Genomic DNA, 13,983 nt, shown 5'->3' with positions numbered 1-13,983 from the left:
AAGGAATAAAAGAGACAGAAAATGCTTTGGAGGTTGTGTTTCTATCCTTTTTTTCTTTCAATCTCATTTTTAAAATTCTTGTTTGTAACTTTCAGGTGGTTTTCCTGTAAACCTTTTCTAATTGACTGTCCATTCAATTGGGCACACAGATTCTTGATTAAGGGTGTGTGCTCTGGAGCCAAACTGTCTGAATTTGAATCTTGGCTTCACCACTTAACTAGCTAATTAACTTTAGGCAAATTACCCTCTGTATGCCTCAATTTGCTTATCTGAAAAATCTGACTAAGAATACTACTGACCTCAGTATTTATGAGGCTGAAGTGAGTTAATATAAAGTCCTTAGAAACAGTGTTCAGAATATAGTAGGCACTTTATAAATGTTGATTGAATACTAACTTTTGATAGCATGTAATACAGAGACTCTTAACCTGGAGTCCATGGGGCTGGAAAGGGGAAGGGTCTTGGGCAGAGAGGCAGGGTGGGTGGCTCGATTACATGGGTCTCCCTTTATATTCCTCAGAGAGTCCGGGATGTTTCTGGATTTAATTTTCTGTTGGTGGTAAATGTACATAAAGTTAATGACATTAAGTTAATATTAATGAGCTTACAGTAGATTTAGAAAAGTTTATTTTGTTGCCTTTTCACTCCCTGATTTTGAGTCAACATTACAAGGTTAAGCAATTTATAGGCTAGTTTGCAGCACAGGAGCAATAGAAGCTTTGAACTTACTAGGTGACAGGTTATTTATAAACAGCATCATTATTAATATTTTTGTTAGTTGAAGTCACTTGGATAAAGATACTTAAAGTAATTATTAACCTGCTGTAAATGTTAAGGACAGTGCTGCTTGTTATGTACTTTGTTTCACACTTAATTTCTAAATTTTTAATTACGTGGTATTTCAGAGAGATAAGTATAAACAATAATACATAACCAAGTTCTCACCACTGAGTTGAACAGATGTTAACATTTTGTTCTCTGTGTGTCAGATTTGCTTTGGTTTTGTCTTTTTCAGAAAATGAAACATAGATCCAGCCTTTTCCTTACTGAAGTACAGCTAGATTTTTCTCACCTTTCACTATTGCAAATAGCACTGAAATATTGTGGTGAACTATGTGAAGGCTTCTCTAGGACTATCACTAGAAGTGGAACTGTTGGAATGTGAGATATTCACATTTCAGTTGTAATGTAGGTATTAGAAAATTCTTCAATGAAGCGCTTTACCAATTTAGTCTTCCACCAACATGTAAAGGTCTCTTTGGTCCCCATATCCTTGCCAATACTTGATGTTATTGGACTATTGCCAATCTGATGGGTTTGAAATCGTGTTTTGATGTTTTTTAATTTGTATGCTTCTGATGGCTACTGAGGTTAGTGATCTTTTCTGTATTTATTGGCCACATAGGTTTCCCATACTCTGTATTGCCCATTCATCTTCCTTCATGGTTTGTGCTTTCTGTGTCTTAAGAAGTCCTTCTCAGTGTCATAAAGATATGCATCTCTGTTTTCTTCTGAATATGTTAGTTTTGTTTTTCACTTTTAGGTCTTTAAGCCAATGAATGTAGGAACTGAGAAAACAAAGTTTGGTTTCTGCTAGGCAAGGAAGGAAGTAGAGAATATTGACATGGAAGTAGAGTAGCTAGGTAGGGAGGAAAGTGAAACCAGACGAGATGGGGAGACAGGAAGGAGACTGACCAGCAATGCTGGTAAATTCAAAGAACAGATACATGGGAACTACCAGAATGACTTGTGGTCAGAAAGAGTTCAGAGGGGCAATTAGGGTAAGAAGGCGTAAGGTGTGGTTACGCAGGTAGTGAATGAAGTGTAATGGAGATAAGGAAAAGCAGAGTACTCCCCAGGTTTTTCAGGATGATATTGTGATCAGATCTCTGCTAGGGTCAGATAGCCTCCGCCTCAGCTTCTGATGATAAAGATCAGTACATGCTGTCAAAAGACAGACGTGTAAATCAGTTTCTATTGAAAAATATCTGGCAGTGGTCAAAATAGCAAGGGAAGAGATCAAGAAAAGAAGAAAGAAAGGACAGCTATAAAAATTACCTAAAAACATATCAGACAAAATAGACTAAAACAACAAACTAAATTAAAAAGGATATTACATAATTATAAAGAGATCAACACCAAAGGATATAACAACTGTATCTACTACATATCCAACATAGGAACACCTGAGTATACAAAGGGAGAAATCCACAGTATGAAGCTAGCTGTTGGTATGATGAGTGATTATTTACTTGAAAACTGCAAATTTGGGGTATTATGAGACTCTGGGACTTAACCCTTCTGTTTTAGCAGGTCATCTCTGATTCCACTCCAGTTGAGAGGGGGAAGGCCGCCTCTTTATAGCCTCACATGGTGGGAACTCCACTCTCTTCATTGGCATTTATTGGTGTGGGTATTAGTAGGGGCCACTTTTTTCTGTGGTGTTAGAAAATGGTGTTTTGAATGGAGTAGTTATTTTCTAATAGTTTTCTGTCTTGGCTAGGCTGTCTCTTGTTTTGTGACTAGAGAGAGCCAGTTTTGTTTTGCTTTTATTTTCAGTTACAGTTGCCATTCAATGTTATATTAGCACGTTGCGTGTGGATCACGAGAATCTTCACAAGGGATTTAAACCCCGCCGTACGCAACGTGTTAATTTCAGGCGTACAGCATAGTGGTTAGACATTTATATAACTTATGAACTGATCCCCCTGATGTAGTACCCACCTGGCGCCATACATAGTTATTACAATAATATTATTGACTACATTCCCTGTGATACAGTTTATATCCCTATAACTATTTTTTAACTACTAATTTATACTTAATCCCTTTTTCACCCAGTCTTCCAACCCCTTTCCTATCTGGCAACCATCAGTTTGTTCTTTGTATGTATGAGTGTTTCTGTTTGTTCGTTTATATTGTTCTTTAGATTCCACGTAGTGAGATCATACCGGCATTTGTGTTTCTCAGTCTGACTTATTTCACTTAGCATAACACCCTCAAGGTCCATCCAAATGGTAAGACTTCATTCTTTTTTTGTGACCGAGTGATACTCCATTGTATATGTGTACCATGTCTTCTTTATCAAGTCATCTATTGATGGGTATTTGGGTTGCCTCCATATCTTGGCTATTGTAAGTAATGCTGAAATGAACATAGGGGTGCATATATCTTTTCAAATGAGTGTTTGGAATTTTTGGAAAAATATCCAAAAGTGGAATTGTTGGGTCATAAGCTAGTTCTATTTTTAATTTTTGAGGGACCTCCATACTGTTTTCCATAGTGGTTGTATCAATTTGCAATCCCAGCAGTGCACGAGGGTTCCCTTTTCTCCACATCCTCGCCAACCTTGTTTGTTAATTTATTGATGATAGCCATTCTGACAGGTGTGCAGCTTTGTTTTGTTGGGTTTTGTTTTTTCCCCCCACCAATTGGTGTTTCCAGATTCCAACTTCTTCAGCTCCAACTCTGAGATTTATGAGGTGAAAAATTAATCCAGAGAACTCACCACCATGCTGTGTATCCCTTGGGTCTTAAGTTCCCTAACCAGTCTTGCTTCATCTTTCCACCTTTCAGAAACGCCTTACGTTTGTTTTATAAATAATGCTCAGGTTTTTCTTGTAAAGAGAGAAATAAGGAAAAGTACATCTATTCCACATGTTAGGAAGCAGAATTCAGCATTTTGTTATTTGCCCAACTACATTTTTAGTCAGTGAGGGAAGGGAAGACTTAGTAGAGAAAATGTACTGTTCTCTCGCTCTCAATCATCGTACTCCTCCTGCTTAGTACAATGGTCAGAAGTACTAGAATAGTAATTAAAGTGTGGAAATTGTTTTAACACAAATTTTTCCTTTTCCAGGAGCTCAAGCCAAAATAATCATTTATAATTTCATTTTAAATTAGAGGTTGTGTCCATGCTCCTGATGTTAGCCATGATCTGAAAGGAGATAATTGGAGATCTAAATCATTTTATTACATTTCCAGTCAAGATTGTGGAATAGGTAAATGTTGTGCTTTCCTCCTTTCACAAACACATCAAAATTATAACTAAAAACTGGGTGGCCAAATGGCGCAGTTGGTTAGAGCGCAGTCTGAACAACAGGGTTGCCAGTTCGATTCCCACATGGGCCACTGATTGTCCCTCCACAACTAGATTGTGGACAATGAGTTGCCACTGAGCTTCTGGAGGGGCAGCTAGATGGCTCAGTTGGTTAGAGCACGAGCTCTCAACAACAAGATTGCCGGTTCAATTCCTGCATGAGATCCCTTCTCCCAGACAGAAGTGCTAGCAGAAGCTATTGTTTCTTTGTTGAACCCTCCCCCAACCCAGTGTGCAAACGCAGGTGGCCACCATATCATCAATGTGGCTCACACATGTTGGCCCGCCCTGGTGGTTTCCTGAGACCCCACCCACCCAACTTGCGTCCCACACAAGTTGCTTCCAGTAGCTTTTACATACAAACTGCCTGTTTTGGCTTATGCTGCAAATTTTACTAAACTCTCTCAGAGGCTCACAAACCCCAAACAAGCAGCATCTGGCCTCAGTTTGCCCCATATCTCTTGGTGAGCCGCCAGTTTGAGTCTTGACCTCCAAGCCCAACGCAGGTAGCAGCCATCTGCGGATTGCTTTGTGGCTCATGCTACCATACTTTGCCATGTATAATGCACATTTTTTGCCCAAATTTGTGTGTCAGGGAAAATAAGGATGTGCATTATACATGGGTAGTACTAATTCCATATCTATATAGATGTTTTTAATTCTTTTATATATGCTTATGAGTTAAAAGTAAAATAATGCTAAAATTCCTTTACAATACAAAAAACAAGTACCGACATATAAACAAAAATTTGAATTAAAAACTTAAAACGCCCTGTTCGAGAAAAGCATCCAAGGAGCTGGTTTGGGAAACGAGGGTTTTTTGAATACTTGATATGCTAAAACTCATTTGAATTTCCCAGCCCCTCCAAGTCTGCTCGCTTCAGACTGGCCAGCCCCCCCACTAGCCAGATTGACACATTGCGTTTCTCACACAGGGATTTTGCACAACTGGGATTCTCAATTCAATACACTGCAATGGCTAAGAAAAAGTAAAATAAAGTGAAAAGTACCCCCCCAAAAAAAACTTAAAACGAAAATTTTTTTTCCAAAACGAAAGTTTGGGCCAAAAACATGGTTTGATGTGCATTATACGTGGGAGCACATCATGGCAAAATACAGTAGGTGTCCCAAGTCAGGGCACTGGATGCAGCTAAAGTTGGCCCCATCCAGCAGCCTCCACAGAAAAACACCCAAAGGGCAGACTGGCCAGGCACAAGAGACCTGATAAAGCAAATCCTTCCCTGTAGGGTCAGACCCTCCACTAATCACAGCCACTCCTCACAACCAGTCAGCCTGAGGGTCAGTCCCTCTTGTTGACATGCAAACAGCAACCAAGGTTCAACTACAGTAGGAGGACACACAACCCACACAAGGGACACACCTGGAGCACCTGGCTCAGGTGACCAGGGAGACTGCCACTGAGCCCCACAGGACATGTACTACTACATAAGGCCACTCTACTAAGAACAGGAGATATAGCAGCTCTACCTAATACATAGAAACAAACAGGCAGCCAAAATAGACAAACATCCCAAATGAAAGAACAGAACAAAGCTCCAGAAAAAAGATCTAAACAAAATGGAGACAAGCAATCTACCAGATACAGAGTTGAGAACACTGGTTATAAGGCTACTCAGTGACCTCAGTAAGAACTTCACCAAAGAGATAGGAAACATAAAAATGGAGATAGAAAACAAAACAAAAAAAAGAACCAGTCAGAAATGAAGAATACAAAAATGAATACATTAAAGGGTTTCAACAGTAGATTAGATGAAGCAGAGGATCGAATCAGTGATTTAGAAGATAAGGTACCAGAAAACACTGAATGAAAACAAAAAAATGGAATTAAAAAAATGAGGATAGTTTAAGGGGCTTCTGGAACAACATCAAGCATACCAACATTTGCATCATAAGGAAAGGAGAAAAAAGCAATAAATTGAAAACCTATTTGAAGAAATAATGACTGAAAACTCCCTAACCTGGTGAAGGAAATAGACATACAAGCCCAGGAAGCACAGAGAATCCCAAATAAGATGAACCCAAAGAGGCCCACACCAAGACACATCATAATTAAAATTCCAAATGTTAAAGACAAAGAGTCTTAAAAGCAGCAAAAGAAAAGCAGTTACCTACAAAGGAGCTGTATGTCAGCTGATTTCTCAACAGAAACTTTGCAGGCCAGAAGGGATTGGCACGAAATATTCACAGTGCTGAAAAACAAGGACCTACAAACAAAATTACCCAACAAAGGTGTCATTTAGAATTGAAGGACAGGTGAAGAGCTTCCCAGACAAGAAAAAGCTAAAGGAGTTCATCACCATCAAACCAGTATTACAAGAAATGTTAAAGGGACTTTTTTTTCTTTTAGTTTTTTTTGGTGGGGGGTGGGGGGAATATTGGGGAACAGTGTGTCTTCCAGGACCCATCAGCTCCAAGTCAAGTCGTTTTTCAATCTAGTTGTGGAGGGCGCAGTGCAGCTCCAGGTCAAGTCATTGTTTTCAATCTAGTTGTGGAGAGCACAGCTCACTGGCCCATGTGGGAATTGAACTGGCGACCTTGGTGTTATGAGCACTGCGCTCTAACTGCTGAGCCAACCGGCGGCCCAAAAGGGACTTCTTTAAGAAGAAAAAACAAAATATTAATAAAGTGGCAATAACTACATGTCTATCAATAATTACTTTCAATGTAGATGCATTAAATTCACCAATCAAAAGATAGGGTGACTCAATGGATAGGAAACAAGACCCTTACATATGCTGCCTACAAGAGACTCACCTGAGATCGAAGGACATGCACAGACTGAAAGTAAAGGGGTGAAAAGATATTTCATGAAAATGAAAATAAGCAAAATGTTGAGGTAGCAATACTTCTACCAAACAAAGCCTATAACAAGAGACAAAGAAGGACCCAGTAATCCCCCTTCTCGGTATATGTCCTTACTTTGAAGGGACATGTGCATCCATATGTTCATTCCAGCATTATTTACAATAGCCAATATGTGGAGGCAACCAGGGTCTCCATCAATGGATGAATGGATAAAGAAGAGGTGGTGCATATATAAATAGAATATTACTCAGCTATGCAAAAGAATGAAATCTTGCCATCTGCAACCACATGGATGGACCTAGAAAATATTGTGCTGAGTGGAGTAAGTCTGACAGAGAAAGACAAATGCCATATGATTTCACTTACATGTGGAATCTAAAGAACAAAATAAATTAACAAAACAGAAATAAACTCATAGATACAGAGAACATTTTGAGGGTTGCCAAATGGGAGGAGGTTTGGGGGAATGAGTGTAAAAGGAAAAGGAATTAAGAAGTACAAATTAGTAGTTAGAAAATAGTCATGGGGATGTAGAGTACAGCATAGGGAATATAGTCATTAATATTGTAATAACTATGGTGTCAGATGTGTACTAGATTTATCAGGGTGATCACTTCGGAAGTTATATAAAATGTCTAATCACTAGGTTGTACACCTGAAACTAATATTGTATGTCAATTGTAATTGAAAAATTAAAAAATTATTTTATTAGAGCTATAACTTTCTCAGTTTACAAATGGGATCTGAAGTACAGCAAGCTTGAGTGGAAATAACACTCAGTCTAGTCCCAAATGGGAAGTAAACCTGGACTTTCAATTCAGTTTTCCCCCCTGATGTACCATGATGCTTTAATAACAGGGTTTCTTTTGTTGGAACTTCTAGGAAGATAATATAAACTTATACTGTGTTTCCCCGAAAATAAGACCTAGCCAGACAATCAGCTCTAATGCGTCTTTTGGAGCAAAAATTAATGTAAGACCTGGTCTTATTTTACTATAAGATCGGGTCTTAATATAATATAATGTAATATAGTATAATATAATACCAGGTCTTATGTTAATTTTTGCTCCAAAAGATGCATTAGAGCTGATTGTCCGGCTAGGTCTTATTTTCGGGGAAATGGTAAATCAGTAGGGAATGCATTATGTTGCAAATAACAGAAAAAATACTTTAGTAGTTTACAGAGGTTTATCTGTATTATGCAATGAAATGCTTTACCTGTACCTCTGAAAAAATGTATTATGAATTAATGTACAAACCCAATGTATTTACCTCTCCTACATGCACGTGTGATCAACTCTGTCAAATGCTGCTGAGAGATTAAGTACTGAGAATCAACCATTGCATTTGATAATGTGGAATGTATTGTCTTTGACAAGGGCTATTTCAGTGGAATTCTGGGAACAACAGCCTAATTAAAGAAGTCCAACAAAATGATTTGAGGTGAGAAATTGAAAAAACACAGGTATGAATGACTTTTGAGGTATTTTGCTGTAAAGTGAAGCAGAGAATTGAAGGGTTGAAGGAGGATGTGGGTTGGGGTCAAGGGAGGCATTTTCCATGTGCTTTTAAGATTTAAGCTACGATAGCATGTTTTTAAGGAGAGAAAAGCAGAACTTTTAAAGGTTTGTTTGCAGATGTGGTGGTAATCAGACTAAGAAAGTTCTCTTTGCATCTGTTTTCTTTGCAAAATAAGCAAGGTCATCAACTGAGGATAAGTAAAGAGAAAGTGTAGATTTTTGAATAGAAGAGAACAAATAAAATGGAATGCATTTCCATTTGGTCTGACAATTAAGTTCACGAACTCATCCTAGAAAAAGTGCTGCATACCTCATTGCTGAATATCACTAAGGTCACCTCTGAAGTACTCTCCTTGGGAAGCTATGCACCAGTGCCAGCACTTACTCCACCCTTCAAAGCAATTTTGGCACTCTTTCTGGAATGGCCATCAGAGCTATCGTTATATCACCCTTGATGTCCTGAATGTCATCAAAATGTTTTCCTTTCAATATTTCCTTTATCTTTGGGTAAAGAAAGAAGTCATTGGGGGCCAGATCAGGTGAGTAGGGAGGGTGTTCCAATACAGTTATTTGTTTACTGGCTAAAAATGCCCTCATAGTGCCGTGTGAGCTGGTGTACTGTCATGATGCAAGAGCCATAAATTGTTGGCAAAAAGTTCAGGTTGTCTAACTTTTTCACGCAGCCTTTTCAGCACTTCCAAATAGTAAACTTGGTTAACTGTCCAGTTGATACAAATTCATAATGAATAATACCTCTGATATCAAAAAACGTTAGCAACATCATTGCAACAAGTTTGCTAACTTGTCAGACCTCATGAAAATTAGTAAGATTGTACTGGCGATCTTAACCGACACAGTAAGACCAAAATATGTCATAAATAATAGAAAGCAAGAAACTAAATTGTTATTAACACATAGTATGTGTTCACATAGACAATCGAAAATGATATACCAAGTACTAAAATTAATGATTTAGAAAGATAGCTGAAGATATGATCAATATACTATATAAGAACAGTTATTAAGCGCAATTTAAGAAAATATATCATCTAAAGGAACAAAAATGATTAGGAAGCAAGAAATAAAGCTAATAAAATACACAAGTTTGTTACTAAAAATACTATAAAATTCCTCTATCTGGTTTACAGGTTTAACTGAATTACAATCAAAATTCCAAAGTTTTTGGAAAACCTTGACAAGCTAATTCTTATGTTATGGATTCTTATGTTATAGAATAGTAAAAAACCCCAAATAACCAAGACAATCCTAGAGAAGAAGGTCGTAGAGGGATTTGCCCTAATAAATGGCAACACTAAAACTATAATACAATTAATATGGTATAATGTGAAGGAGAGACAAACTGACCAGTGAAATAAGAGAAATATTTAAGAAAGAAACCTATGTAAATATGTAAATTTGATACATGACACAGGTGATATTGCAGTTTCAGTGCCTAAAATGTGCCTAGTACATACTAGGTGTTCGGTATACATTTTTTTGAATTAATGTTGGGATAAATGCATGAGTAGTAAAAGAATAAGCTCTTTAATACTTGATGCTTGGACAATTGGTTATGCGTATTAAAAAAATTAGATTCCTCCATCAAACCATAATTAAAATCAGTTTCGGATAAATTAGAAACCTAAATGTGAAAGATAAAACTTAAAAAATTTTTAAACAGACTATGTAACAGTATCTTTCAGACTTTAGGGTAAGGAAGGATTTCTGTTTTTGTTGAGAAATCAGTGGATAGCTCCCTTGTGGGTAACTAAATGCTTTTCTCTTGCTGCTTTTAAGATTCTCTTTGTCTTTAACCTTTGACATTTTAATTATGATGTGTCTTGGTGTGGGCCTTTTTGAGTTCACCTTGTTTGGGACAAATGAGATAATTGTCAAATTCAACTATATCAACTAGATGAAAGTTAAGGTCTTCACTGCAGTGAAAATGAAGAAGTTACATCTACATGCAACAACACATATATCTCATAAAAAATGCTAAGTGAAAAGAGCAAATTACAAAAAACTAAATATAATATAATTCTGTTTTTATTAAGCTCAAGAAGAAGCAAAGCAAACTATTGTGTAGATACATGTTGATATTTGGTTAAAAACTTTTTTTCTAAAAAAGCAAGGGAATAATAAACATAAAATTGAAAGCATGCTCACCTTGGAGGGAGAAAAGGATTGGGACCTAGAAGGACCACATGGGGGTTTCAAAAGCTCTGGTACTGCTCTCGTTCATAAATTGGGGGTGGGTTCATCTGTGTTTGATTTATTGTTATACTTCATAATGAAAGATGTTACATAAACTCTTTGGGATGTATCAAATATTACATAATAAAAACATTTCAGGGGAGAAAAGCAAAATTAAAATACGTGGTTAACATATGCCCAATGAGACTTGTAGACAACTGCCATGAATGGAGGCAATGCCCACCTATGGCTTTTCTCAGCTTAACTCATTGTTTACAGTAATCACAAATCTTACCTCATTGTTTACTATCTACTTAACATTGTCCTGCTCATGCAGACCATTCTGCTTCTTTTCTACGTCCATCGCCTTGTTCAAGACAAGGTACTGGCCATCCTCCAATGGCCTTCCTGCCTCTACTCTGTCCCCCTCCCTGTAACTACCCAAACCACTCTTGTCCCTGCCATTTGGATTGAGTTACAGTGTTTTCTCTGACTGCCTAGACATAGCAGGAACTTAGTTCTGCCTTCTCCTCCATCACATATACACATATTATTCCGTTCTCTATGGGTCGAATTCTGCCTTCAGGGGCAAAAAAATCACAATCACTCCTTTCCCACCCCTCCCCCCTGCAAAAGATACTCATATACATTGTAATTTACTGAAGAGAAAAAAAGAAAAATTACTTATACATATGGGTGAGGTTTTAGTTGTAGTTAATTATGCTACCTGGCTGTGGTGATTAGATGATTTATCAGAAGAAATACGGAACAGAGAGGAAAAAGTCCTGTACTGATTTGTTCAACCAATCATTGTCTTCTTTAAAATGTTGTGGCTTTTTGTTTTTTAAGTAATGGACATGTTTTTTATGCCCCCCATAATTATTTAAAATGTAAATATACTATAATAATATATTCAAATATTGATTAAATATTTGCTTTGTGCCAGGGATACATCCATAAGCAAAACCGATAAAGTGCCTCATGGTGCTTACATTCTAGAGGGAAAGACAAACAACAAAGAACACACATAATCTCAGTAAGTTAAAAAAAAAGTGTAATAGGGCCGGCCCGGTGGCTCAGGCGGTTAGAGCTCCGTGCTCCTAACTCCGAAGGCTGCCGGTTCGATTCCCACATGGGCCAGTGGGCTCTCAAGCACAAGGTTGCTGGTTCAACTCCTCGAGTCCCGCAAGGGATGGTGGGCAGCGCCCCCTGCAACTAAAATTGAACACGGCACCTTGAGCTGAGCTGCCGCTGAGCTCCCAGATGGCTCAGTTGGTTGGAGCCTGTCCTCTGAACCACAAGGTTGCCGGTTCGACTCCCGCAAGGGATGGTGGGCTGCGCCCCCTGCAACTAGCAACAGCAACTGGACCTGGAGCTGAGCTGCGCCCTCCACAACTAAGACTGAAAGAACAACAACTTGAAGCTGAACAGAACCCTCCACAACTAAGATTGAAAGGACAACAATTTGACCATTGTTCCCCCAATAAAGTCCTGTTCCCCTTCCCCAATAAAATCTTAAAAAAAAAAAAAAAAAAAAAGTGTAATATTTTATGACAGGAACAAAAGAGGAGGAAAAAAGAAGGTTCGAGAGTTTGAGGAAGGTTTGGAGAAGAGAGACTGAAATTTTGAGTAGATGATTAAGACAGGCATCATTGGAAAGGGAGAGTGAATACTTGAAGGAAGTGACGCTGTTGGTGACAATGTTGTCTTAGAGAAAAGCGTCCAAGGAGAGGGAAGAGCCAGAACAAAGATGCTGAGGTGGAAACATGTCTCACGTGTATAAGTATCAGAGTTCAGTCAGAAACACAGAACCACTATGAGTGATATGGAATACGGGATTTATTAAAAGAATTGGGCCTCTTGCAATCTTGAGAGCTGATGAAAACGTGTGGAATGAGGTTGCCTCTGCATCTGGCGGTAGATATGAAGTCATGGTAGAACAGCAGGACCAGTAGTCGGGAAGGAAAGCTGAAGAAATGAAACAGAAGAAATAGGAAACAGTAGAACAACTGGAATCTAAAGCCAAACCAGAACCCCATCTTTCTCTTCCTACCTCAGCTGCACAGGTGAGCTGCAGAGGCAGCCTTGGCCTTCACTGCAGAGCTGCACACACCTGACTCAGGACTCAGAGAAGATGAAGGAAATCTGGCAGCAGGTGGAGGAGCTGGCCCACATCAACAAAGTGAGCCAGCTGGTCAGCAACAACACGCATGAGCTGCAGCGGGGCTTGGCACCCTACACCTCCCTTCACAGCATCCTGGTGGCTGTTTCACTGCTGCCTTGCAGATACCATACTAAGTTCCCTTGAGGCCATTGCCAAGCGGAAGAGAAGGGAATTCTGAGGCATGTAGTTCAAATTTTACTAAGTTGACACTAAAAATCACAACGACGAAGAGCAAGAAAGCCAATGTGGCCAGGCTGGGTGAGCATGGGGGAAAGTAGTAAGAGATGAGATCAGAGATGTATGTTGGAGTCCAGGTCATAAGGTGTCTTATATAAGGCCATTGTCAGGACTGTGCTTTTACTCTTAGTGAAATAAGAACCCTTTGCAGAGTTTTGAGCTGAGGAGTAATTGTTACTTTTAAAAGAAATAACTAGGGCCGGCCCGGTGGCTCAGGCGGTTAGAGCTCCGTGCTCCTAACTCTGAAGGCTGCTGGTTTGATTCCCACATGGGCCAGTGGGCTCTCAACCACAAGGTTGCCAGTTCGATTCCTCGACTCCCGCAAGGGATGATGGGCTGTGCCCCCTGTAGCTAGCAACAGCAACTGGACCTGGAGCTGAGCTGCGCCCTCCACAACTAAGACTGAAAGGACAACAACTTGACTTGGAAAAAAAAAGTCCTGGAAGTACACACCATTCCCCAATAAAGTCCTGTTCCCCTTCCCCCAACAAAAGAAATCTTTAAAAAAATAAGTAAATAAAAAATAAAAGCAGTTTATTTATGACATATTATACAGTAACTAGCCTTGAAATATACCATTTAAAAATAATGACTTAGAATAAAAGGAAATGTCAGAAGTCAATGGATAATGGAAGCATCATTCTATAACTGGTATTGAGAAAACTAGATACTTAGGGAAAAACATGTGAGACTCATACAATTTCTCAAAATAAATTTCAGACTTATTAAACAAGTAAATGCATAACATTTAAAGCAGAAACACAAATAGCTAATAACCTTTCTGGAAAACAATTTCATCCAACAAACATTGATTAAATATCTGCTAAGTGCTAGGCACTCTGTTAGATGCAAGACAGAGAGATATGATGCGTGTACTATTCCTGCAATTCAGGAGCCCATATTCTGCTGGGCTATTTTGCAATATATACCTAGACTCTTAAAAT

Source organism: Rhinolophus sinicus, chromosome 4 (assembly GCF_057876585.1).
Source record: "Rhinolophus sinicus isolate RSI-liver-muscle chromosome 4, RSI-T2T, whole genome shotgun sequence".
NCBI classification, from domain to species: Eukaryota; Metazoa; Chordata; class Mammalia; order Chiroptera; family Rhinolophidae; genus Rhinolophus; species Rhinolophus sinicus.
The sequence above is the reverse complement of the archived record's forward strand: the minus strand, read 5'-3'. Positions refer to the sequence as shown.